At 46.4% G+C, this 24666-nt stretch overlaps 14 non-coding genes across 14 annotated transcripts; all 14 read left to right on the top strand.

Moving 5' to 3' along the window:
- The first annotated feature begins 567 nt into the window (after nt 1-567).
- Nucleotides 568-786, top strand: LOC136592988 (small nucleolar RNA U3). The gene has a single exon (XR_010788157.1). It is a non-coding gene; the product is annotated as a small nucleolar RNA U3 (small nucleolar RNA).
- A 1466-nt stretch (nt 787-2252) lies between these two features.
- LOC136593175 (small nucleolar RNA U3) lies at nt 2253-2471 on the top strand. Its single transcript, XR_010788198.1, has one exon. It is a non-coding gene; the product is annotated as a small nucleolar RNA U3 (small nucleolar RNA).
- Nucleotides 2472-3935: 1464 nt separating this feature from the next.
- Nucleotides 3936-4154, top strand: LOC136593186 (small nucleolar RNA U3). Its single transcript, XR_010788199.1, has one exon. It is a non-coding gene; the product is annotated as a small nucleolar RNA U3 (small nucleolar RNA).
- Nucleotides 4155-5619: 1465 nt separating this feature from the next.
- LOC136593099 (small nucleolar RNA U3) lies at nt 5620-5838 on the top strand. Its single transcript, XR_010788166.1, has one exon. It is a non-coding gene; the product is annotated as a small nucleolar RNA U3 (small nucleolar RNA).
- Nucleotides 5839-7303: 1465 nt separating this feature from the next.
- Nucleotides 7304-7522, top strand: LOC136593348 (small nucleolar RNA U3). Its single transcript, XR_010788227.1, has one exon. It is a non-coding gene; the product is annotated as a small nucleolar RNA U3 (small nucleolar RNA).
- A 1465-nt stretch (nt 7523-8987) lies between these two features.
- Nucleotides 8988-9200, top strand: LOC136593824 (small nucleolar RNA U3). Its single transcript, XR_010788392.1, has one exon. It is a non-coding gene; the product is annotated as a small nucleolar RNA U3 (small nucleolar RNA).
- Nucleotides 9201-10665: 1465 nt separating this feature from the next.
- LOC136593890 (small nucleolar RNA U3) lies at nt 10666-10878 on the top strand. The gene has a single exon (XR_010788396.1). It is a non-coding gene; the product is annotated as a small nucleolar RNA U3 (small nucleolar RNA).
- Nucleotides 10879-12343: 1465 nt separating this feature from the next.
- LOC136593813 (small nucleolar RNA U3) lies at nt 12344-12556 on the top strand. Its single transcript, XR_010788391.1, has one exon. It is a non-coding gene; the product is annotated as a small nucleolar RNA U3 (small nucleolar RNA).
- A 1467-nt stretch (nt 12557-14023) lies between these two features.
- LOC136593868 (small nucleolar RNA U3) lies at nt 14024-14236 on the top strand. Its single transcript, XR_010788394.1, has one exon. It is a non-coding gene; the product is annotated as a small nucleolar RNA U3 (small nucleolar RNA).
- A 1465-nt stretch (nt 14237-15701) lies between these two features.
- On the top strand, nt 15702-15920 carry LOC136594668 (small nucleolar RNA U3). Its single transcript, XR_010788601.1, has one exon. It is a non-coding gene; the product is annotated as a small nucleolar RNA U3 (small nucleolar RNA).
- Nucleotides 15921-17383: 1463 nt separating this feature from the next.
- Nucleotides 17384-17595, top strand: LOC136593879 (small nucleolar RNA U3). The gene has a single exon (XR_010788395.1). It is a non-coding gene; the product is annotated as a small nucleolar RNA U3 (small nucleolar RNA).
- A 1465-nt stretch (nt 17596-19060) lies between these two features.
- LOC136592944 (small nucleolar RNA U3) lies at nt 19061-19279 on the top strand. Its single transcript, XR_010788153.1, has one exon. It is a non-coding gene; the product is annotated as a small nucleolar RNA U3 (small nucleolar RNA).
- Nucleotides 19280-20737: 1458 nt separating this feature from the next.
- LOC136593694 (small nucleolar RNA U3) lies at nt 20738-20953 on the top strand. The gene has a single exon (XR_010788298.1). It is a non-coding gene; the product is annotated as a small nucleolar RNA U3 (small nucleolar RNA).
- A 1465-nt stretch (nt 20954-22418) lies between these two features.
- On the top strand, nt 22419-22631 carry LOC136593846 (small nucleolar RNA U3). Its single transcript, XR_010788393.1, has one exon. It is a non-coding gene; the product is annotated as a small nucleolar RNA U3 (small nucleolar RNA).
- Nucleotides 22632-24666: the final 2035 nt, after the last annotated feature.

Genomic DNA, 24666 nt, shown 5'->3' on the forward strand with positions numbered 1-24666 from the left:
GGCCATCCACTGGCAGGATGGACGACAAGACCACCTGTGCTCCTAGTTCCTTCATTTCCCTGCCGAGGTCTTCAAAGTCTCTGCAGATAGTTGCAAGGTCCTTTAGGGCAGTGTCATTTGTCCCAACTTGTATCAGTAGGAATGGGTAGTGGTCTGAAAGACTGAAGAGTCTTGATCAGACACATCTTTGATTTGCGCACCTGGAAGACAGCACAACTCTTGCGAGATTATGTCGGGTCCGCACGTTCTCTTCCCCGAGCTCCAATCTCTGGTGTGGCAATGTCCTCCGAGCCACCAGACCAAGCTAAACCCAGCAATGTGCCCGCCCGCGGCGAGTCTTCCCAGAACGCACCGGGAACATGCAAATTATTTTCCTTGAGCGCCAATCTCCGGTCTGTTAATGAAATGATTCCCATATTACACTATACCATACAGTACGCATGGATATTGGTATTAGATGCCTGGACAGCTAACAGAGAGAAAGCGAGCGGTGGACTAAAGTTCTTCTCCACAATACTACGTGGTAGCCTGCAGGGTGGGGGAAGTCAATGCAGAGAATAGCAGGTTAAGACTATACTTTCAGGGATCATTTCTAAAGTGTTTAACTTGGGAAACTGCATCCTAAAGTGTGCCAACCTACCAACCATGAGGAGGAGCTGTAGTGATCTCCTCTGAGCGTGAAGTGAGCTCTCAGTTCTGCTTCGTTGCAGGTGCTGATTGCTGTTGATGACCGTTCTCCTTCTCTGTTACAGGGAAGGTGGAGGAGGAGATCACAAGCTGAGTGGTTGTTGCTGTTTTTGAAATCTTTGGTAATATCAGAAAGTAGTGAATCATTCAGCATCCTTGCAGGATGAATGGAAGATTTGGGAGCAGCTACCTTCATTCAATCAACCTTCAGTATCCTAAAATGTAATTCATCTGAACCTTTAGAGTTTAATTCATTGAAGTTAGCTGAAGCCCCATTTACTTACACGGAACGGCTGTTGGGCAAACGATGCCCGATGCTCCTCCTCTTATGTACTCGCTCCCATGCTGCTGCACAGGAGTGAGTAACGTTGGCTCGCAGCCGGCGGCTGGAGGGGATTTCACTCCTCGCTCTTCCCCGACCCTCTCCATTCACTCAACACAGCGGCCGTTCAGGCCTGCTCCTCTTCTATTAGGTCTGTTTCTTATAAAAAGGTTGCATCCTTCAAGCCTTGTATTCCAATCGTGTATCATCCCACCACGTTTCTGTGATGCCTATGACATCATATTTCTCTTCCTGTCTTAGGGGCTCCAATTCGCCTTGTTGGTTTCCTATGCTCTGTGCAAATTTGTATTGAAGCATTTTAGTTTGTGACAGGTGTCTCTTGCTCCTCTACTTTCCTTCTGAATTTTTTTTGTCTTTGATCTTTCTTTCCCCTTCTAATAGCAAGGTTCTCAGATGTATTAATTAGTCGTATATTTTTGCCTAGCCTTTCCCTTCCCTTCCCATATTGTTCTAGCTTAAAGCTCTCCTGATGAGTGTAGCAAGGCACCTGTCAAGTATTTGCTTACCTGCCTTTGTAAGTTGCAAGCCATCTCTAGCAAGGAGTTCATCATATGAGTAATTCACTCCATGGTCTAGAAATCCAAATCTTTGCTGACGGCAACATCGACGTGTCAGTTGTTCACCCGTAGAGTCCTGTTCCATCTCCTTACTCCGTGGCCATCCACTGGCAGGATGGACGACAAGACCACCTGTGCTCCTAGTTCCTTCATTTCCCTGCCGAGGTCTTCAAAGTCTCTGCAGATAGTTGCAAGGTCCTTTTGGGCAGTGTCATTTGTCCCAACTTGTATCAGTAGGAATGGGTAGTGGTCTGAAAGACTGAAGAGTCTTGATCAGACACATCTTTGATTTGCGCACCTGGAAGACAGCACAACTCTTGCGAGATTATGTCAGGTCTGCACATTCTCTTCCCCGAGCTCCAATCTCTGGTGTGGCGATGTCCTCCGAGCCACCAGACCAAGCTAAACCCAGGAATGTGCCCGCCCGCGGCGAGTCTTCCCAGAATGCACCGGGAACATGCAAATTATTTTCCTTGAGCGCCAATCTCCGGTCTGTTAATGAAATGATTCCCATTTTACACTATACCATACAGTACGCATGGATATTGGTATTAGATGCCTGGACAGCTAACAGAGGGAAAGTGAGCGGTGGACTAAAGTTCTTCTCCACAATACTACGTGGTAGCCTGCAGGGTGGGGGAAGTCAATGCAGAGAATAGCAGGTTAAGACTATACTTTCAGGGATCATTTCTAAAGTGTTTAACTTGGGAAACTGCATCCTAAAGTGTGCCAACCTACCAACCACGAGGAGGAGCTGAAGTGAGCTCCTCTGAGCGTGAAGTGAGCTCTCAGTTCTGCTTCGTTGCAGGTGCTGATTGCTGTTGATGACCGTTCTCCTTCTCTGTTACAGGGAAGGTGGAGGAGGAGATCACAAGCTGAGTGGTTGTTGCTGTTTTTGAAATATTTGGTAATACCAGAAAGTAGTGAATCATTCAGCATCCTTGCAGGATGAATGGAAGATTTGGGAGCAGCTACCTTCATTCAATCAACCTTCAGTATCCTAAAATGTAATTCATCTGAACCTTTAGAGTTTAATTCATTGAAGTTAGCTGAAGCCCCATTTACTTACACGGAACGGCTGTTGGGCAAACGATGCCCGATGCTCCTCCTCTTATGTACTCGCTCCCATGCTGCTGCACAGGAGTGAGTAACGTTGGCTCGCAGCGGGCGGCTGGAGGGGATTTCACTCCTCGCTCTTCCCCGACCCTCTCCATTCACTCAACACAGCGGCCGTTCAGGCCTGCTCCTCTTCTATTAGGTCTGTTTCTTATAAAAAGGTTGCATCCTTCAAGCCTTGTATTCCAATCGTGTATCATCCCACCACGTTTCTGTGATGCCTATGACATCATATTTCTCTTCCTGTCTTAGGGGCTCCAATTCGCCTTGTTGGTTTCCTATGCTCTGTGCATTTGTATTGAAGCATTTTAGTTTGTGACAGGTGTCTCTTGCTCCTCTACTTTCCTTCTGAATTTTTTTTGTCTTTGATCTTTCTTTCCCCTTCTAATAGCAAGGTTCTCAGATGTATTAATTAGTCGTATATTTTTGCCTAGCCTTTCCCTTCCCTTCCCATATTGTTCTAGCTTAAAGCTCTCCTGATGAGTGTAGCAAGGCACCTGTCAAGTATTTGCTTACCTGCCTTTGTAAGTTGCAAGCCATCTCTAGCAAGGAGTTCATCATATGAGTAATTCACTCCATGGTCTAGAAATCCAAATCTTTGCTGACGGCAACATCGACGTGTCAGTTGTTCACCCGTAGAGTCCTGTTCCATCTCCTTACTCCGTGGCCATCCACTGGCAGGATGGACGACAAGACCACCTGTGCTCCTAGTTCCTTCATTTCCCTGCCGAGGTCTTCAAAGTCTCTGCAGATAGTTGCAAGGTCCTTTTGGGCAGTGTCATTTGTCCCAACTTGTATCAGTAGGAATGGGTAGTGGTCTGAAAGACTGAAGAGTCTTGATCAGACACATCTTTGATTTGCGCACCTGGAAGACAGCACAACTCTTGCGAGATTATGTCAGGTCTGCACATTCTCTTCCCCGAGCTCCAATCTCTGGTGTGGCGATGTCCTCCGAGCCACCAGACCAAGCTAAACCCAGGAATGTGCCCGCCCGCGGCGAGTCTTCCCAGAATGCACCGGGAACATGCAAATTATTTTCCTTGAGCGCCAATCTCCGGTCTGTTAATGAAATGATTCCCATTTTACACTATACCATACAGTACGCATGGATATTGGTATTAGATGCCTGGACAGCTAACAGAGGGAAAGTGAGCGGTGGACTAAAGTTCTTCTCCACAATACTACGTGGTAGCCTGCAGGGTGGGGGAAGTCAATGCAGAGAATAGCAGGTTAAGACTATACTTTCAGGGATCATTTCTAAAGTGTTTAACTTGGGAAACTGCATCCTAAAGTGTGCCAACCTACCAACCACGAGGAGGAGCTGAAGTGAGCTCCTCTGAGCGTGAAGTGAGCTCTCAGTTCTGCTTCGTTGCAGGTGCTGATTGCTGTTGATGACCGTTCTCCTTCTCTGTTACAGGGAAGGTGGAGGAGGAGATCACAAGCTGAGTGGTTGTTGCTGTTTTTGAAATATTTGGTAATACCAGAAAGTAGTGAATCATTCAGCATCCTTGCAGGATGAATGGAAGATTTGGGAGCAGCTACCTTCATTCAATCAACCTTCAGTATCCTAAAATGTAATTCATCTGAACCTTTAGAGTTTAATTCATTGAAGTTAGCTGAAGCCCCATTTACTTACACGGAACGGCTGTTGGGCAAACGATGCCCGATGCTCCTCCTCTTATGTACTCGCTCCCATGCTGCTGCACAGGAGTGAGTAACGTTGGCTCGCAGCGGGCGGCTGGAGGGGATTTCACTCCTCGCTCTTCCCCGACCCTCTCCATTCACTCAACACAGCGGCCGTTCAGGCCTGCTCCTCTTCTATTAGGTCTGTTTCTTATAAAAAGGTTGCATCCTTCAAGCCTTGTATTCCAATCGTGTATCATCCCACCACGTTTCTGTGATGCCTATGACATCATATTTCTCTTCCTGTCTTAGGGGCGCCAATTCGCCTTGTTGGTTTCCTATGCTCTGTGCATTTGTATTGAAGCATTTTAGTTTGTGACAGGTGTCTCTTGCTCCTCTACTTTCCTTCTGAATTTTTTTTGTCTTTGATCTTTCTTTCCCCTTCTAATAGCAAGGTTCTCAGATGTATTAATTAGTCGTATATTTTTGCCTAGCCTTTCCCTTCCCTTCCCATATTGTTCTAGCTTAAAGCTCTCCTGATGAGTGTAGCAAGGCACCTGTCAAGTATTTGCTTACCTGCCTTTGTAAGTTGCAAGCCATCTCTAGCAAGGAGTTCATCATATGAGTAATTCACTCCATGGTCTAGAAATCCAAATCTTTGCTGACGGCAACATCGACGTAGTCAGTTGTTCACCCGTAGAGTCCTGTTCCATCTCCTTACTCCGTGGCCATCCACTGGCAGGATGGACGACAAGACCACCTGTGCTCCTAGTTCCTTCATTTCCCTGCCGAGGTCTTCAAAGTCTCTGCAGATAGTTGCAAGGTCCTTTTGGGCAGTGTCATTTGTCCCAACTTGTATCAGTAGGAATGGGTAGTGGTCTGAAAGACTGAAGAGTCTTGATCAGACACATCTTTGATTTGCGCACCTGGAAGACAGCACAACTCTTGCGAGATTATGTCAGGTCTGCACATTCTCTTCCCCGAGCTCCAATCTCTGGTGTGGCGATGTCCTCCGAGCCACCAGACCAAGCTAAACCCAGCAATGTGCCCGCCCGCGGCGAGTCTTCCCAGAACGCACCGGGAACATGCAAATTATTTTCCTTGAGCGCCAATCTCCGGTCTGTTAATGAAATGATTCCCATATTACACTATACCATACAGTACGCATGGATATTGGTATTAGATGCCTGGACAGCTAACAGAGAGAAAGCGAGCGGTGGACTAAAGTTCTTCTCCACAATACTACGTGGTAGCCTGCAGGGTGGGGGAAGTCAATGCAGAGAATAGCAGGTTAAGACTATACTTTCAGGGATCATTTCTAAAGTGTTTAACTTGGGAAACTGCATCCTAAAGTGTGCCAACCTACCAACCACGAGGAGGAGCTGTAGTGATCTCCTCTGAGCGTGAAGTGAGCTCTCAGTTCTGCTTCGTTGCAGGTGCTGATTGCTGTTGATGACCGTTCTCCTTCTCTGTTACAGGGAAGGTGGAGGAGGAGATCATAAGCTGAGTGGTTGTTGCTGTTTTTGAAGTCTTTGGTAATATCAGAAAGTAGTGAATCATTCAGCATCCTTGCAGGATGAATGGAAGATTAGGGAGCAGCTACCTTCATTCAATCAACCTTCAGTATCCTAAAATGTAATTCATCTGAACCTTTAGAGTTTAATTCATTGAAGTTAGCTGAAGCCCCATTTACTTACACGGAACGGCTGTTGGGCAAACGATGCCCGATGCTCCTCCTCTTATGTACTCGCTCCCATGCTGCTGCACAGGAGTGAGTAACGTTGGCTCGCAGTGGGCGGCTGGAGGGGATTTCACTCCTCGCTCTTCCCCGACCCTCTCCATTCACTCAACACAGCGGCCGTTCAGGCCTGCTCCTCTTCTATTAGGTCTGTTTCTTATAAAAAGGTTGCATTCTTCAAGCCTTGTATTCCAATCGTGTATCATCCCACCACGTTTCTGTGATGCCTATGACATCATATTTCTCTTCCTGTCTTAGGGGCTCCAATTCGCCTTGTTGGTTTCCTATGCTCTGTGCATTTGTATTGAAGCATTTTAGTTTGTGACAGGTGTCTCTTGCTCCTCTACTTTCCTTCTGAATTTTTTTTGTCTTTGATCTTTCTTTCCCCTTCTAATAGCAAGGTTCTCAGATGTATTAATTAGTCGTATATTTTTGCCTAGCCTTTCCCTTCCCTTCCCATATTGTTCTAGCTTAAAGCTCTCCTGATGAGTGTAGCAAGGCACCTGTCAAGTATTTGCTTACCTGCCTTTGTAAGTTGCAAGCCATCTCTAGCAAGGAGTTCATCATATGAGTAATTCACTCCATGGTCTAGAAATCCAAATCTTTGCTGACGGCAACATCGACGTAGTCAGTTGTTCACCCGTAGAGTCCTGTTCCATCTCCTTACTCCGTGGCCATCCACTGGCAGGATGGACGACAAGACCACCTGTGCTCCTAGTTCCTTCATTTCCCTGCCGAGGTCTTCAAAGTCTCTGCAGATAGTTGCAAGGTCCTTTTGGGCAGTGTCATTTGTCCCAACTTGTATCAGTAGGAATGGGTAGTGGTCTGAAAGACTGAAGAGTCTTGATCAGACACATCTTTGATTTGCGCACCTGGAAGACAGCACAACTCTTGCGAGATTATGTCAGGTCTGCACATTCTCTTCCCCGAGCTCCAATCTCTGGTGTGGCGATGTCCTCCGAGCCACCAGACCAAGCTAAACCCAGCAATGTGCCCGCCCGCGGCGAGTCTTCCCAGAACGCACCGGGAACATGCAAATTATTTTCCTTGAGCGCCAATCTCCGGTCTGTTAATGAAATGATTCCCATATTACACTATACCATACAGTACGCATGGATATTGGTATTAGATGCCTGGACAGCTAACAGAGAGAAAGCGAGCGGTGGACTAAAGTTCTTCTCCACAATACTACGTGGTAGCCTGCAGGGTGGGGGAAGTCAATGCAGAGAATAGCAGGTTAAGACTATACTTTCAGGGATCATTTCTAAAGTGTTTAACTTGGGAAACTGCATCCTAAAGTGTGCCAACCTACCAACCACGAGGAGGAGCTGTAGTGATCTCTTCTGAGCGTGAAGTGAGCTCTCAGTTCTGCTTCGTTGCAGGTGCTGATTGCTGTTGATGACCGTTCTCCTTCTCTGTTACAGGGAAGGTGGAGGAGGAGATCATAAGCTGAGTGGTTGTTGCTGTTTTTGAAGTCTTTGGTAATATCAGAAAGTAGTGAATCATTCAGCATCCTTGCAGGATGAATGGAAGATTTGGGAGCAGCTACCTTCATTCAATCAACCTTCAGTATCCTAAAATGTAATTCATCTGAACCTTTAGAGTTTAATTCATTGAAGTTAGCTGAAGCCCCATTTACTTACACGGAACGGCTGTTGGGCAAACGATGCCCGATGCTCCTCCTCTTATGTACTCGCTCCCATGCTGCTGCACAGGAGTGAGTAACGTTGGCTCGCAGCGGGCGGCTGGAGGGGATTTCACTCCTCGCTCTTCCCCGACCCTCTCAATTCACTCAACACAGCGGCCGTTCAGGCCTGCTCCTCTTCTATTAGGTCTGTTTCTTATAAAAAGGTTGCATCCTTCAAGCCTTGTATTCCAATCGTGTATCATCCCACCACGTTTCTGTGATGCCTATGACATCATATTTCTCTTCCTGTCTTAGGGGCTCCAATTCGCCTTGTTGGTTTCCTATGCTCTGTGCATTTGTATTGAAGCATTTTAGTTTGTGACAGGTGTCTCTTGCTCCTCTACTTTCCTTCTGAATTTTTTTTGTCTTTGATCTTTCTTTCCCCTTCTAATAGCAAGGTTCTCAGATGTATTAATTAGTCGTATATTTTTGCCTAGCCTTTCCCTTCCCTTCCCATATTGTTCTAGCTTAAAGCTCTCCTGATGAGTGTAGCAAGGCACCTGTCAAGTATTTGCTTACCTGCCTTTGTAAGTTGCAAGCCATCTCTAGCAAGGAGTTCATCATATGAGTAATTCACTCCATGGTCTAGAAATCCAAATCTTTGCTGACGGCAACATCGACGTAGTCAGTTGTTCACCCGTAGAGTCCTGTTCCATCTCCTTACTCCGTGGCCATCCACTGGCAGGATGGACGACAAGACCACCTGTGCTCCTAGTTCCTTCATTTCCCTGCCGAGGTCTTCAAAGTCTCTGCAGATAGTTGCAAGGTCCTTTTGGGCAGTGTCATTTGTCCCAACTTGTATCAGTAGGAATGGGTAGTGGTCTGAAAGACTGAAGAGTCTTGATCAGACACATCTTTGATTTGCGCACCTGGAAGACAGCACAACTCTTGCGAGATTATGTCAGGTCTGCACATTCTCTTCCCCGAGCTCCAATCTCTGGTGTGGCGATGTCCTCCGAGCCACCAGACCAAGCTAAACCCAGCAATGTGCCCGCCCGCGGCGAGTCTTCCCAGAACGCACCGGGAACATGCAAATTATTTTCCTTGAGCGCCAATCTCCGGTCTGTTAATGAAATGATTCCCATATTACACTATACCATACAGTACGCATGGATATTGGTATTAGATGCCTGGACAGCTAACAGAGAGAAAGCGAGCGGTGGACTAAAGTTCTTCTCCACAATACTACGTGGTAGCCTGCAGGGTGGGGGAAGTCAATGCAGAGAATAGCAGGTTAAGACTATACTTTCAGGGATCATTTCTAAAGTGTTTAACTTGGGAAACTGCATCCTAAAGTGTGCCAAACTACCAACCACGAGGAGGAGCTGTAGTGATCTCCTGTGAACTGAGCTCTCAGTTCTGCTTCGTTGCAGGTGCTGATTGCTGTTGATGACCGTTCTCCTTCTCTGTTACAGGGAAGGTGGAGGAGGAGATCACAAGCTGAGTGGTTGTTGCTGTTTTTGAAATCTTTGGTAATATCAGAAAGTAGTGAATCATTCAGCATCCTTGCAGGATGAATGGAAGATTTGGGAGCAGCTACCTTCATTCAATCAACCTTCAGTATCCTAAAATGTAATTCATCTGAACCTTTAGAGTTTAATTCATTGAAGTTAGCTGAAGCCCCATTTACTTACACGGAACGGCTGTCGGGCAAACGATGCCCGATGCTCCTCCTCTTATGTACTCGCTCCCATGCTGCTGCACAGGAGTGAGTAACGTTGGCTCGCAGCGGGCGGCTGGAGGGGATTTCACTCCTCGCTCTTCCCCGACCCTCTCCATTCACTCAACACAGCGGCCGTTCAGGCCTGCTCCTCTTCTATTAGGTCTGTTTCTTATAAAAAGGTTGCATCCTTCAAGCCTTGTATTCCAATCGTGTATCATCCCACCACGTTTCTGTGATGCCTATGACATCATATTTCTCTTCCTGTCTTAGGGGCTCCAATTCGCCTTGTTGGTTTCCTATGCTCTGTGCATTTGTATTGAAGCATTTTAGTTTGTGACAGGTGTCTCTTGCTCCTCTACTTTCCTTCTGAATTTTTTTTGTCTTTGATCTTTCTTTCCCCTTCTAATAGCAAGGTTCTCAGATGTATTAATTAGTCGTATATTTTTGCCTAGCCTTTCCCTTCCCTTCCCATATTGTTCTAGCTTAAAGCTCTCCTGATGAGTGTAGCAAGGCACCTGTCAAGTATTTGCTTACCTGCCTTTGTAAGTTGCAAGCCATCTCTAGCAAGGAGTTCATCATATGAGTAATTCACTCCATGGTCTAGAAATCCAAATCTTTGCTGACGGCAACATCGACGTAGTCAGTTGTTCACCCGTAGAGTCCTGTTCCATCTCCTTACTCCGTGGCCATCCACTGGCAGGATGGACGACAAGACCACCTGTGCTCCTAGTTCCTTCATTTCCCTGCCGAGGTCTTCAAAGTCTCTGCAGATAGTTGCAAGGTCCTTTTGGGCAGTGTCATTTGTCCCAACTTGTATCAGTAGGAATGGGTAGTGGTCTGAAAGACTGAAGAGTCTTGATCAGACACATCTTTGATTTGCGCACCTGGAAGACAGCACAACTCTTGCGAGATTATGTCAGGTCTGCACATTCTCTTCCCCGAGCTCCAATCTCTGGTGTGGCGATGTCCTCCGAGCCACCAGACCAAGCTAAACCCAGCAATGTGCCCGCCCGCGGCGAGTCCTCCCAGAACGCACCGGGAACATGCAAATTATTTTCCTTGAGCGCCAATCTCCGGTCTGTTAATGAAATGATTCCCATATTACACTATACCATACAGTACGCATGGATATTGGTATTAGATGCCTGGACAGCTAACAGAGAGAAAGCGAGCGGTGGACTAAAGTTCTTCTCCACAATACTACGTGGTAGCCTGCAGGGTGGGGGAAGTCAATGCAGAGAATAGCAGGTTAAAACTATAATTTCAGGGATCATTTCTAAAGTGTTTAATTTGGGAAACTGCGTCCTAAAGTGCGCCAACCTACCAACCACGAGGAGGAGCTGTAGTGATCTCCTGTGAACTGAGCTCTCAGTTCTGCTTCGTTGTAGGTGCTGATTGCTGTTGATGACAGTTCTCCTTCTCTGTTACAGGGAAGGTGGAGGAGGAGATCACAAGCTGAGTGGTTGTTGCTGTTTTTGAAATCTTTGGTAATATCAGAAAGTAGTGAATCATTCAGCATCCTTGCAGGATGAATGGAAGATTTGGGAGCAGCTACCTTCATTCAATCAACCTTCAGTATCCTAAAATGTAATTCATCTGAACCTTTAGAGTTTAATTCATTGAAGTTAGCTGAAGCCCCATTTACTTACACGGAACGGCTGTCGGGGAAACGATGCCCGATGCTCCTCCTCTTATGTACTCGCTCCCATGTTGCTGCACAGGAGTGAGTAACGTTGGCTCGCAGCGGGCGGCTGGAGGGGATTTCACTCCTCGCTCTTCCCCGACCCTCTCCATTCACTCAACACAGCGGCCGTTCAGGCCTGCTCCTCTTCTATTAGGTCTGTTTCTTATAAAAAGGTTGCATCCTTCAAGCCTTATATTCCAATCGTGTATCATCCCACCACGTTTCTGTGATGCCTATGACATCATATTTCTCTTCCTGTCTTAGGGGCTCCAATTCGCCTTGTTGGTTTCCTATGCTCTGTGCATTTGTATTGAAGCATTTTAGTTTGTGACAGGTGTCTCTTGCTCCTCTACTTTCCTTCTGAATTTTTTTTGTCTTTGATCTTTCTTTCCCCTTCTAATAGCAAGGTTCTCAGATGTATTAATTAGTCGTATATTTTTGCCTAGCCTTTCCCTTCCCTTCCCATATTGTTCTAGCTTAAAGCTCTCCTGATGAGTGTAGCAAGGCACCTGTCAAGTATTTGCTTACCTGCCTTTGTAAGTTGCAAGCCATCTCTAGCAAGGAGTTCATCATATGAGTAATTCACTCCATGGTCTAGAAATCCAAATCTTTGCTGACGGCAACATCGACGTAGTCAGTTGTTCACCCGTAGAGTCCTGTTCCATCTCCTTACTCCGTGGCCATCCACTGGCAGGATGGACGACAAGACCACCTGTGCTCCTAGTTCCTTCATTTCCCTGCCGAGGTCTTCAAAGTCTCTGCAGATAGTTGCAAGGTCCTTTTGGGCAGTGTCATTTGTCCCAACTTGTATCAGTAGGAATGGGTAGTGGTCTGAAAGACTAAAGAGTCTTGATCAGACACATCTTTGATTTGCGCACCTGGAAGACAGCACAACTCTTGCGAGATTATGTCAGGTCTGCACATTCTCTTCCCCGAGCTCCAATCTCTGGTGTGGCGATGTCCTCCGAGCCACCAGACCCAGCTAAACCCAGCAATGTGCCCGCCCGCGGCGAGTCTTCCCAGAACGCACCGGGAACATGCAAATTATTTTCCTTGAGCGCCAATCTCCGGTCTGTTAATGAAATGATTCCCATATTACACTATACCATACAGTACGCATGGATATTGGTATTAGATGCCTGGACAGCTAACAGAGAGAAAGCGAGCGGTGGACTAAAGTTCTTCTCCACAATACTACGTGGTAACCTGCAGGGTGGGGGAAGTCAATGCAGAGAATAGCAGGTTAAGACTATACTTTCAGGGATCATTTCTAAAGTGTTTAACTTGGGAAACTGCATCCTAAAGTGTGCCAACCTACCAACCACGAGGAGGAGCTGTAGTGATCTCCTGTGAAGTGAGCTCTCAGTTCTGCTTCGTTGCAGATGCTGATTGCTGTTGATGACCGTTCTCCTTCTCTGTTACAGGGAAGGTGGAGGAGGAGATCACAAGCTGAGTGGTTGTTGCTGTTTTTGAAATCTTTGGTAATATCAGAAAGTAGTGAATCATTCAGCATCCTTGCAGGATGAATGGAAGATTTGGGAGCAGCTACCTTCATTCAATCAACCTTCAGTATCCTAAAATGTAATTCATCTGAACCTTTAGAGTTTAATTCATTGAAGTTAGCTGAAGCCCCATTTACTTACACGGAACGGCTGTCGGGCAAACGATGCCCGATGCTCCTCCTCTTATGTACTCGCTCCCATGCTGCTGCACAGGAGTGAGTAACGTTGGCTCGCAGCGGGCGGCTGGAGGGGATTTCACTCCTCGCTCTTCCCCGACCCTCTCCATTCACTCAACACAGCGGCCGATCAGGCCTGCTCCTCTTCTATTAGGTCTGTTTCTTATAAAAAGTTTGCATCCTTCAAGCCTTGTATTCCAATCGTGTATCATCCCACCACGTTTCTGTGATGCCTATGACATCATATTTCTCTTCCTGTCTTAGGGGCTCCAATTCGCCTTGTTGGTTTCCTATGCTCTGTGCAAATTTGTATTGAAGCATTTTAGTTTGTGACAGGTGTCTCTTGCTCCTCTACTTTACTTCTGAATTTTTTTTGTCTTTGATCTTTCTTTCGCCTTCTAATAGCAAGGTTCTCAGATGTATTAATTAGTCGTATATTTTTGCCTAGCCTTTCCCTTCCCTTCCCATATTGTTCTAGCTTAAAGCTCTCCTGATGAGTGTAGCAAGGCACCTGTCAAGTATTTGCTTACCTGCCTTTGTAAGTTGCAAGCCATCTCTAGCAAGGAGTTCATCATATGAGTAATTCACTCCATGGTCTAGAAATCCAAATCTTTGCTGACGGCAACATCGACGTAGTCAGTTGTTCACCCGTAGAGTCTTGTTCCATCTCCTTACTCCGTGGCCATCCACTGGCAGGATGGACGACAAGACCACCTGTGCTCCTAGTTCCTTCATTTCCCTGCCGAGGTCTTCAAAGTCTCTGCAGATAGTTGCAAGGTCCTTTAGGGCAGTGTCATTTGTCCCAACTTGTATCAGTAGGAATGGGTAGTGGTCTGAAAGACTGAAGAGTCTTGATCAGACACATCTTTGATTTGCGCACCTGGAAGACAGCACAACTCTTGCGAGATTATGTCGGGTCTGCACGTTCTCTTCCCCGAGCTCCAATCTCTGGTGTGGCGATGTCCTCCGAGCCACCAGACCAAGCTAAACCCAGCAATGTGCCCGCCCGCGGCGAGTCTTCCCAGAACGCACCGGGAACATGCAAATTATTTTCCTTGAGCGCCAATCTCCGGTCTGTTAATGAAATGATTCCCATATTACACTATACCATACAGTACGCATGGATATTGGTATTAGATGCCTGGACAGCTAACAGAGAGAAAGCGAGCGGTGGACTAAAGTTCTTCTCCACAATACTACGTGGTAGCCTGCAGGGTGGGGGAAGTCAATGCAGAGAATAGCAGGTTAAGACTATACTTTCAGGGATCATTTCTAAAGTGTTTAACTTGGGAAACTGCATCCTAAAGTGTGCCAACCTACCAACCACGAGGAGGAGCTGTAGTGATCTCCTGTGAACTGAGCTCTCAGTTCTGCTTCGTTGTAGGTGCTGAGTGCTGTTGATGACCGTTCTCCTTCTCTGTTACAGGGAAGGTGGAGGAGGAGATCACAAGCTGAGTGGTTGTTGCTGTTTTTGAAATCTTTGGTAATATCAGAAAGTAGTGAATCATTCAGCATCCTTGCAGGATGAATGGAAGATTTGGGAGCAGCTACCTTCATTCAATCAACCTTCAGTATCCTAAAATGTAATTCATCTGAACCTTTAGAGTTTAATTCATTGAAGTTAGCTGAAGCCCCATTTACTTACACGGAACGGCTGTCGGGCAAACGATGCCCGATGCTCCTCCTCTTATGTACTCGCTCCCATGCTGCTGCACAGGAGTGAGTAACGTTGGCTCGCAGCGGGCGGCTGGAGGGGATTTCACTCCTCGCTCTTCCCCGACCCTCTCCATTCACTCAACACAGCGGCCGATCAGGCCTGCTCCTCTTCTATTAGGTCTGTTTCTTATAAAAAGGTTGCATCCTTCAAGCCTTGTATTCCAATCGTGTATCATCCCACCACGTTTCTGTGATGCCTATGACATCATATTTCTCTTCCTGTCTTAGGGGCTCCAATTCGCCTTGTTGGTTTCCTATGCTCTGTGCATTTGTATTGAAGCATTTTAGTTTGTGACAGGTGTCTCTTGCTCCTCTACTTTCCTTCTGAATTTTTTTTGTCTTTGATCTTTCTTTCCCCTTCTAATAGCAAGGTTCTCAGATGTATTAATTAGTCGTATATTTTTGCCTAGCCTTTCCCTTCCCTTCCCATATTGTTCTAGCTTAAAGCTCTCCTGATGAGTGTAGCAAGGCACCTGTCAAGTATTTGCTTACCTGCCTTTGTAAGTTGCAAGCCATCTCTAGCAAGGAGTTCATCATATGAGTAATTCACTCCATGGTCTAGAAATCCAAATCTTTGCTGACGGCAACATCGACGTAGTCAGTTGTTCACCCGTAGAGTCCTGTTCCATCTCCTTACTCCGTGGCCATCCACTGGCAGGATGGACGACAAGACCACCTGTGCTCCTAGTTCCTTCATTTCCCTGCCGAGGTCTTCAAAGTCTCTGCAGATAGTTGCAAGGTCCTTTTGGGCAGTGTCATTTGTCCCAACTTGTATCAGTAGGAATGGGTAGTGGTCTGAAAGACTGAAGAGTCTTGATCAGACACATCTTTGATTTGCGCACCTGGAAGACAGCACAACTCTTGCGAGATTATGTCAGGTCTGCACATTCTCTTCCCCGAGCTCCAATCTCTGGTGTGGCGATGTCCTCCGAGCCATCAGACCAAGCTAAACCCAGCAATGTGCCCGCCCGCGGCGAGTCCTCCCAGAACGCACCGGGAACATGCAAATTATTTTCCTTGAGCGCCAATCTCCGGTCTGTTAATGAAATGATTCCCATATTACACTATACCATACAGTACGCATGGATATTGGTATTAGATGCCTGGACAGCTAACAGAGAGAAAGCGAGCGGTGGACTAAAGTTCTTCTCCACAATACTACGTGGTAGCCTGCAGGGTGGGGGAAGTCAATGCAGAGAATAGCAGGTTAAGATTATACTTTCAGGGATCATTTCTAAAGTGTTTAACTTGGGAAACTGCATCCTAAAGTGTGCCAACCTACCAACCATGAGGAGGAGCTGTAGTGATCTCCTCTGAGCGTGAAGTGAGCTCTCAGTTCTGCTTTGTTGCAGATGCTGATTGCTGTTGATGACCGTTCTCCTTCTCTGTTACAGGGAAGGTGGAGGAGGAGATCACAAGCTGAGTGGTTGTTGCTGTTTTTGAAATCTTTGGTAATATCAGAAAGTAGTGAATCATTCAGCATCCTTGCAGGATGAATGGAAGATTTGGGAGCAGCTACATTCAATCAACCTTCAGTATCCTAAAATGTAATTCATCTGAACCTTTAGAGTTTAATTCATTGAAGTTAGCTGAAGCCCCATTTACTTACACGGAACGGCTGTCGGGCAAACGATGCCCGATGCTCCTCCTCTTATGTACTCGCTCCCATGCTGCTGCACAAGAGTGAGTAACGTTGGCTCGCAGCGGGCGGCTGGAGGGGATTTCACTCCTCGCTCTTCCCCGACCCTCTCCATTCACTCAACACAGCGGCCGTTCAGGCCTGCTCCTCTTCTATTAGGTCTGTTTCTTATAAAAAGGTTGCATCCTTCAAGCCTTGTATTCCAATCGTGTATCATCCCACCACGTTTCTGTGATGCCTATGACATCATATTTCTCTTCCTGTCTTAGGGGCTCCAATTCGCCTTGTTGGTTTCCTATGCTCTGTGCAAATTTGTATTGAAGCATTTTAGTTTGTGACAGGTGTCTCTTGCTCCTCTACTTTACTTCTGAATTTTTTTTGTCTTTGATCTTTCTTTCGCCTTCTAATAGCAAGGTTCTCAGATGTATTAATTAGTCGTATATTTTTGCCTAGCCTTTCCCTTCCCTTCCCATATTGTTCTAGCTTAAAGCTCTCCTGATGAGTGTAGCAAGGCACCTGTCAAGTATTTGCTTACCTGCCTTTGTAAGTTGCAAGCCATCTCTAGCAAGGAGTTCATCATATGAGTAATTCACTCCATGGTCTAGAAATCCAAATCTTTGCTGACGGCAACATCGACGTAGTCAGTTGTTCACCCGTAGAGTCTTGTTCCATCTCCTTACTCCGTGGCCATCCACTGGCAGGATGGACGACAAGACCACCTGTGCTCCTAGTTCCTTCATTTCCCTGCCGAGGTCTTCAAAGTCTCTGCAGATAGTTGCAAGGTCCTTTAGGGCAGTGTCATTTGTCCCAACTTGTATCAGTAGGAATGGGTAGTGGTCTGAAAGACTGAAGAGTCTTGATCAGACACATCTTTGATTTGCGCACCTGGAAGACAGCACAACTCTTGCGAGATTATGTCGGGTCTGCACGTTCTCTTCCCCGAGCTCCAATCTCTGGTGTGGCGATGTCCTCCGAGCCACCAGACCAAGCTAAACCCAGCAATGTGCCCGCCCGCGGCGAGTCTTCCCAGAACGCACCGGGAACATGCAAATTATTTTCCTTGAGCGCCAATCTCCGGTCTGTTAATGAAATGATTCCCATATTACACTATACCATACAGTACGCATGGATATTGGTATTAGATGCCTGGACAGCTAACAGAGAGAAAGCGAGCGGTGGACTAAAGTTCTTCTCCACAATACTACGTGGTAGCCTGCAGGGTGGGGGAAGTCAATGCAGAGAATAGCAGGTTAAGACTATACTTTCAGGGATCATTTCTAAAGTGTTTAACTTGGGAAACTGCATCCTAAAGTGTGCCAACCTACCAACCACGAGAGGAGCTGTAGTGATCTCCTGTGAACTGAGCTCTCAGTTCTGCTTCGTTGTAGGTGCTGAGTGCTGTTGATGACCGTTCTCCTTCTCTGTTACAGGGAAGGTGGAGGAGGAGATCGCAAGCTGAGTGGTTGTTGCTGTTTTTGAAATCTTTGGTAATATCAGAAAGTAGTGAATCATTCAGCATCCTTGCAGGATGAATGGAAGATTTGGGAGCAGCTACCTTCATTCAATCAACCTTCAGTATTCTAAAATGTAATTCATCTGAACCTTTAGAGTTTAATTCATTGAAGTTAGCTGAAGCCCCATTTACTTACACGGAACGGCTGTCGGGCAAACGATGCCCGATGCTCCTCCTCTTATGTACTCGCTCCCATGCTGCTGCACAGGAGTGAGTAACGTTGGCTCGCAGCCGGCGGCTGGAGGGGATTTCACTCCTCGCTCTTCCCCGACCCTCTCCATTCACTCAACACAGCGGCCGTTCAGGCCTGCTCCTCTTCTATTAGGTCTGTTTCTTATAAAAAGGTTGCATCCTTCAAGCCTTGTATTCCAATCGTGTATCATCCCACCACGTTTCTGTGATGCCTATGACATCATATTTCTCTTCCTGTCTTAGGGGCTCCAATTCGCCTTGTTGGTTTCCTATGCTCTGTGCATTTGTATTGAAGCATTTTAGTTTGTGACAGGTGTCTCTTGCTCCTCTACTTTCCTTCTGAATTTTTTTTGTCTTTGATCTTTCTTTCCCCTTCTAATAGCAAGGTTCTCAGATGTATTAATTAGTCGTATATTTTTGCCTAGCCTTTCCCTTCCCTTCCCATATTGTTCTAGCTTAAAGCTCTCCTGATGAGTGTAGCAAGGCACCTGTCAAGTATTTGCTTACCTGCCTTTGTAAGTTGCAAGCCATCTCTAGCAAGGAGTTCATCATATGAGTAATTCACTCCATGGTCTAGAAATCCAAATCTTTGCTGACGGCAACATCGACGTAGTCAGTTGTTCACCCGTAGAGTCCTGTTCCATCTCCTTACTCCGTGGCCATCCACTGGCAGGATGGACGACAAGACCACCTGTGCTCCTAGTTCCTTCATTTCCCTGCCGAGGTCTTCAAAGTCTCTGCAGATAGTTGCAAGGTCCTTTTGGGCAGTGTCATTTGTCCCAACTTGTATCAGTAGGAATGGGTAGTGGTCTGAAAGACTGAAGAGTCTTGATCAGACACATCTTTGATTTGCGCACCTGGAAGACAGCACAACTCTTGCGAGATTATGTCAGGTCTGCACATTCTCTTCCCCGAGCTCCAATCTCTGGTGTGGCGATGTCCTCCGAGCCACCAGACCCAGCTAAACCCAGCAATGTGCCCGCCCGCGGCGAGTCTTCCCAGAACGCACCGGGAACATGCAAATTATTTTCCTTGAGCGCCAATCTCCGGTCTGTTAATGAAATGATTCCCATATTACACTATACCATACAGTACGCATGGATATTGGTATTAGATGCCTGGACAGCTAACAGAGAGAAAGCGAGCGGTGGACTAAAGTTCTTCTCCACAATACTATGTGGTAACCTGCAGGGTGGGGGAAGTCAATGCAGAGAATAGCAGGTTAAGACTATACTTTCAGGGATCATTTCTAAAGTGTTTAACTTGGGACACTGCATCCTAAAGTGTGCCAACCTACCAACCACGAGGAGGAGCTGTAGTGATCTCCTCTGAGCGTGAAGTGAGCTCTCAGTTCTGCTTCGTTGCAGGTGCTGATTGCTGTTGATGACCGTTCTCCTTCTCTGTTACAGGGAAGGTGGAGGAGGAGATCACAAGCTGAGTGGTTGTTGCTGTTTTTGAAATCTTTGGTAATATCAGAAAGTAGTGAATCATTCAGCATCCTTGCAGGATGAATGGAAGATTTGGGAGCAGCTACCTTCATTCAATCAACCTTCAGTATCCTAAAATGTAATTCATCTGAACCTTTAGAGTTTAATTCATTGAAGTTAGCTGAAGCCCCATTTACTTACACGGAACGGCTGTCGGGCAAACGATGCCCGATGCTCCTCCTCTTATGTACTCGCTCCCATGCTGCTGCACAGGAGTGAGTAACGTTGGCTCGCAGCGGGCGGCTGGAGGGGATTTCACTCCTCGCTCTTCCCCGACCCTCTCCATTCACTCAACACAGCGGCCGTTCAGGCCTGCTCCTCTTCTATTAGGTCTGTTTCTTATAAAAAGGTTGCATCCTTCAAGCCTTGTATTCCAATCGTGTATCATCCCACCACGTTTCTGTGATGCCTATGACATCATATTTCTCTTCCTGTCTTAGGGGCTCCAATTCGCCTTGTTGGTTTCCTATGCTCTGTGCAAATTTGTATTGAAGCATTTTAGTTTGTGACAGGTGTCTCTTGCTCCTCTACTTTCCTTCTGAATTTTTTTTGTCTTTGATCTTTCCCCTTCTAATAGCAAGGTTCTCAGATGTATTAATTAGTCGTATATTTTTGCCTAGCCTTTCCCTTCCCATATTGTCCTAGCTTAAAGCTCTCCTGATGAGTGTAGCAAGCCACCTGTCAAGTATTTGCTTACCTGCCTTTGTAAGTTGCAAGCCATCTCTAGCAAGGAGTTCATCATATGAGTAATTCACTCCATGGTCTAGAAATCCAAATCTTTGCTGACGGCAACATCGACGTAGTCAGTTGTTCACCCGTAGAGTCCTGTTCCATCTCCTTACTCCGTGGCCATCCACTGGCAGGATGGACGACAAGACCACCTGTGCTCCTAGTTCCTTCATTTCCCTGCCGAGGTCTTCAAAGTCTCTGCAGATAGTTGCAAGGTCCTTTTGGGCAGTGTCATTTGTCCCAACTTGTATCAGTAGGAATGGGTAGTGGTCTGAAAGACTGAAGAGTCTTGATCAGACACATCTTTGATTTGCGCACCTGGAAGACAGCACAACTCTTGCGAGATTATGTCAGGTCTGCACATTCTCTTCCCCGAGCTCCAATCTCTGGTGTGGCGATGTCCTCCGAGCCACCAGACCAAGCTAAACCCAGCAATGTGCCCGCCCGCGGCGAGTCCTCCCAGAACGCACCGGGAACATGCAAATTATTTTCCTTGAGCGCCAATCTCCGGTCTGTTAATGAAATGATTCCCATATTACACTATACCATACAGTACGCATGGATATTGGTATTAGATGCCTGGACAGCTAACAGAGAGAAAGCGAGCGGTGGACTAAAGTTCTTCTCCACAATACTACGTGGTAGCCTGCAGGGTGGGGGAAGTCAATGCAGAGAATAGCAGGTTAAGACTATACTTTCAGGGATCATTTCTAAAGTGTTTAACTTGGGAAACTGCATCCTAAAGTGTGCCAACCTACCAACCACGAGGAGGAGCTGTAGTGATCTCCTCTGAGCGTGAAGTGAGCTCTCAGTTCTGCTTCATTACAGGTGCTGATTGCTGTTGATGACTGTTCTTCTCTGTTACAGGAAAGGTGGAGGAGGAGATCACAAGCTGAGTGGTTGTTGCTGTTTTTGAAGTCTTTGGTAATATCAGAAAGTAGTGAATCATTCAGCATCCTTGCAGGATGATTGGAAGATTTGGGAGCAGCTACCTTCATTCAATCAACCTTCAGTATCCTAAAATGTAATTCATCTGAACCTTTAGAGTTTAATTCATTGAAGTTAGCTGAAGCCCCATTTACTTACACGAAACGGCTGTCGGGCAAACGATGCCCGATGCTCCTCCTCTTATGTACTCGCTCCCATGCTGCTGCACAGGAGTGAGTAACGTTGGCTCGCAGCGGGCGGCTGGAGGGGATTTCACTCCTCGCTCTTCCCCGACCCTCTCCATTCACTCAACACAGCGACCGTTCAGGCCTGCTCCTCTTCTATTAGGTCTGTTTCTTATAAGAAGGTTGCATTCTTCAAGCCTTGTATTCCAATCGTGTATCATCCCACCACGTTTCTGTGATGCCTATGACATCATATTTCTCTTCCTGTCTTAGGGGCTCCAATTCGCCTTGTTGGTTTCCTATGCTCTGTGCATTTGTATTGAAGCATTTTAGTTTGTGACAGGTGTCTCTTGCTCCTCTACTTTCCTTCTGAAATTTTTTTGTCTTTGATCTTTCTTTTCCCCTCTAATAGCAAGGTTCTCAGATGTATTAATTAGTTGTATATTTTTGCCTAGCCTTTCCCTTCCCTTCCCATATTGTTCTAGCTTAAAGCTCTCCTGATGAGTGTAGCAAGGCACCTGTCAAGTATTTGCTTACCTGCCTTTGTAAGTTGCAAGCCATCTCTAGCAAGGAGTTCATCATATGAGTAATTCACTCCATGGTCTAGAAATCCAAATCTTTGCTGACGGCAACATTGACGTAGTCAGTTGTTCACCCGTAGAGTCCTGTTCCATCTCCTTACTCCGTGGCCATCCACTGGCAGGATGGACGACAAGACCACCTGTGCTCCTAGTTCCTTCATTTCCCTGCCGAGGTCTTCAAAGTCTCTGCAGATAGTTGCAAGGTCCTTTTGGGCAGTGTCATTTGTCCCAACTTGTATCAGTAGGAATGGGTAGTGGTCTGAAAGACTGAAGAGTCTTGATCAGACACATCTTTGATTTGCGCACCTGGAAGACAGCACAACTCTTGCGAGATTATGTCAGGTCTGCACATTCTCTTCCCCGAGCTCCAATCTCTGGTGTGGCAATGTACTCCGAGCCAGCAGACCAAGCTAAACCCAGGAATGTGCCCGCCCGCGGCGAGTCTTCCCAGAACGCAGCGGGAACATGCAAATTATTTTCCTTGAGCGCCAATCTCCAGTCTGTTAATGAAATGATTCCTATATTACACTATACCATACAGTACGCATGGATATTGGTATTAGATGCCTGGACAGCTAACAGAGAGAAAGCGAGCGATGGACTAAAGTTCTTCTCCACAATACTACGTGGTAGCCTGCAGGGTGGGGGAAGTCAATGCAGAGAATAGCAGGTTAAGACTATACTTTCAGGGATCATTTCTAAAGTGTTTAACTTGGGAAACTGCATCCTAAAGTCTACCAACCTACCAACCACGAGGAGGAGCTGAAGTGATCTCCTCTGAGCGTGAAGTGAGCTCTCAGTTCTGCTTCGTTGCAGGTGCTGATTGCTGTTGATGACAATTCTCCTTCTCTGTTACAGTGAAGGTGGAGATCACAAGCTGAGTGGTTGTTGCTGTTTTTGAAAGCTTTGGTAGTATCAGAAAGTAGTGAATCATTCAGCTTTAGAGATGAGCGAACGTACTCGTCCGAGCTTGATGCTCGGGCGAATATTAGGGTGTTCGGGATGCTCGTTACTCTTAACGAGCACCACGCGGTGTTCGGGTTACTTTCACTTTCATCTCTGAGACGTTAGCGCGCTTTTCTGGCCAATTGAAAGACAGGGAAGGCATTACAACTTCCCCCTGTGACGTTCAAGCCCTATACCACCCCCCTGCTGTGAGTGGCTGGCGAGATCAGATGTCACCCGAGTATAAAAATCGGCCCCTCCCGCGGCTCGCCTCAGATCCGTTGTGAGTTAGCTGAGGGAAAGTGCTGTTGTGTTGGAGCTGCTGTAGGGAGAGTGTTAGGAGTGAGTGTAGGCTTCAAGAACCCCAACAGTCCTTCTTAGGGCAACATCTATCCGTGTGCAGTAGTGTGGAGGCTGCTGTTAGCAGTGTTGCACAATTTTTTTTTTCAAAATCGGCTGTGCAGAGCATTGCGCCCTGCAGTAATACTACAGGGACAGAAGTGGTGGTTAGGCAGGAAGAGTGTTAGGAGTGAGTGTAGGCTTCAAGAACCCCAACGGTCCTTCTTAGAGCCACATTTAACCGTGTGCAGTACTGTGCAGGCTGCTGTTAGCAGTGTTGCATTTTATTTTTTTTTCAAAATCGGCTGTGCAGAGCATTGCACCCTGCAGTAATACTACAGGGACAGAATTGTGTAGGCAGGGTAAGAAGACATATATGATTGATTGAATATAGTCAGTGGGCCTTTTCTTTAAAAAAAAAGGGAAAAATTCTCTATTTGGCCTGCCTCTGACAGTCCTCAGCGTTCTGGGTACGTGTGCGGTGGGTGGAGAACGTAAAGAAATCATACGCAGCCAGCTACGTTTAACAGCAGGCTTGCGCCAATTTATTTCCTGCCTGGGAAAAATCACTGCTCTGCTGCACTTCATATATAACTGCAGTTCTGTGGAACACATTTCTTATCTGATTGAATATAGTCAGTGGGCCTTCCCTTTAAAAAAAAAAAAGGGAAAAATTCTATTTGGCCTGCCTCTGACAGTCCTCAGCGTTCTAGGTACGTGTGCGGTGGGTGGAGAACGTAAAGAAATCATACGCAGCCAGCTACGTTTAACAGCAGGCTTGCGCCAATTTATTTCCTGGCTGGGAAAAATCACTGCTCTGCTGCACTTCATATAACACTGCAGTTCTGTGGAACACATTTCTTATCTGATTGAATATAGTCAGTGGGCCTTCCCTTTAAAAAAAAAAAGGGAAAAATTCTATTTGGCCTGCCTCTGACAGTCCTCAGCGTTCTGGGTACGTGTGCGGTGGGTGGAGAACGTAAAGAAATCATACGCAGCCAGCTACATTTAACAGCAGGCTTGCGCCAATTTATTTCCTGGCTGGGAAAAATCACTGCTCTGCTGCACTTCATATAACACTGCAGTTCTGTGGAACACATTTCTTATCTGATTGAATATAGTCAGTGGGCCTTCCCTTTAAAAAAAAAAAAAGGGAAAAATTCTATTTGGCCTGCCTCTGACAGTCCTCAGCATTCTGGGTACGTGTGCGGTGGGTGGAGAACGTAAAGAAATCATACGCAGCCAGCTACGTTTAACAGCAGGCTTGCGCCAATTTATTTCCTGGCTGGGAAAAATCACTGCTCTGCTGCACTTCATATAACACTGCAGTTCTGTGGAACACATTTCTTATCTGATTGAATATAGTCAGTGGGCCTTCCCTTTAAAAAAAAAAAAAAGGGAAAAATTCTATTTGGCCTGCCTCTGACAGTCCTCAGCGTTCTGGGTACGTGTGCGGTGGGTGGAGAACGTAAAGAAATCATACGCAGCCAGCTACGTTTAACAGCAGGCTTGCGCCAATTTATTTCCTGGCTGGGAAAAATCACTGCTCTGCTGCACTTCATATAACACTGCAGTTCTGTGGAACACATTTCTTATCTGATTGAATATAGTCAGTGGGCCTTCCCTTTAAAAAAAAA

This window comes from Eleutherodactylus coqui, chromosome 1 (genome assembly GCF_035609145.1).
Source record: "Eleutherodactylus coqui strain aEleCoq1 chromosome 1, aEleCoq1.hap1, whole genome shotgun sequence".
Classification (NCBI taxonomy): domain Eukaryota; kingdom Metazoa; phylum Chordata; class Amphibia; order Anura; family Eleutherodactylidae; genus Eleutherodactylus; species Eleutherodactylus coqui.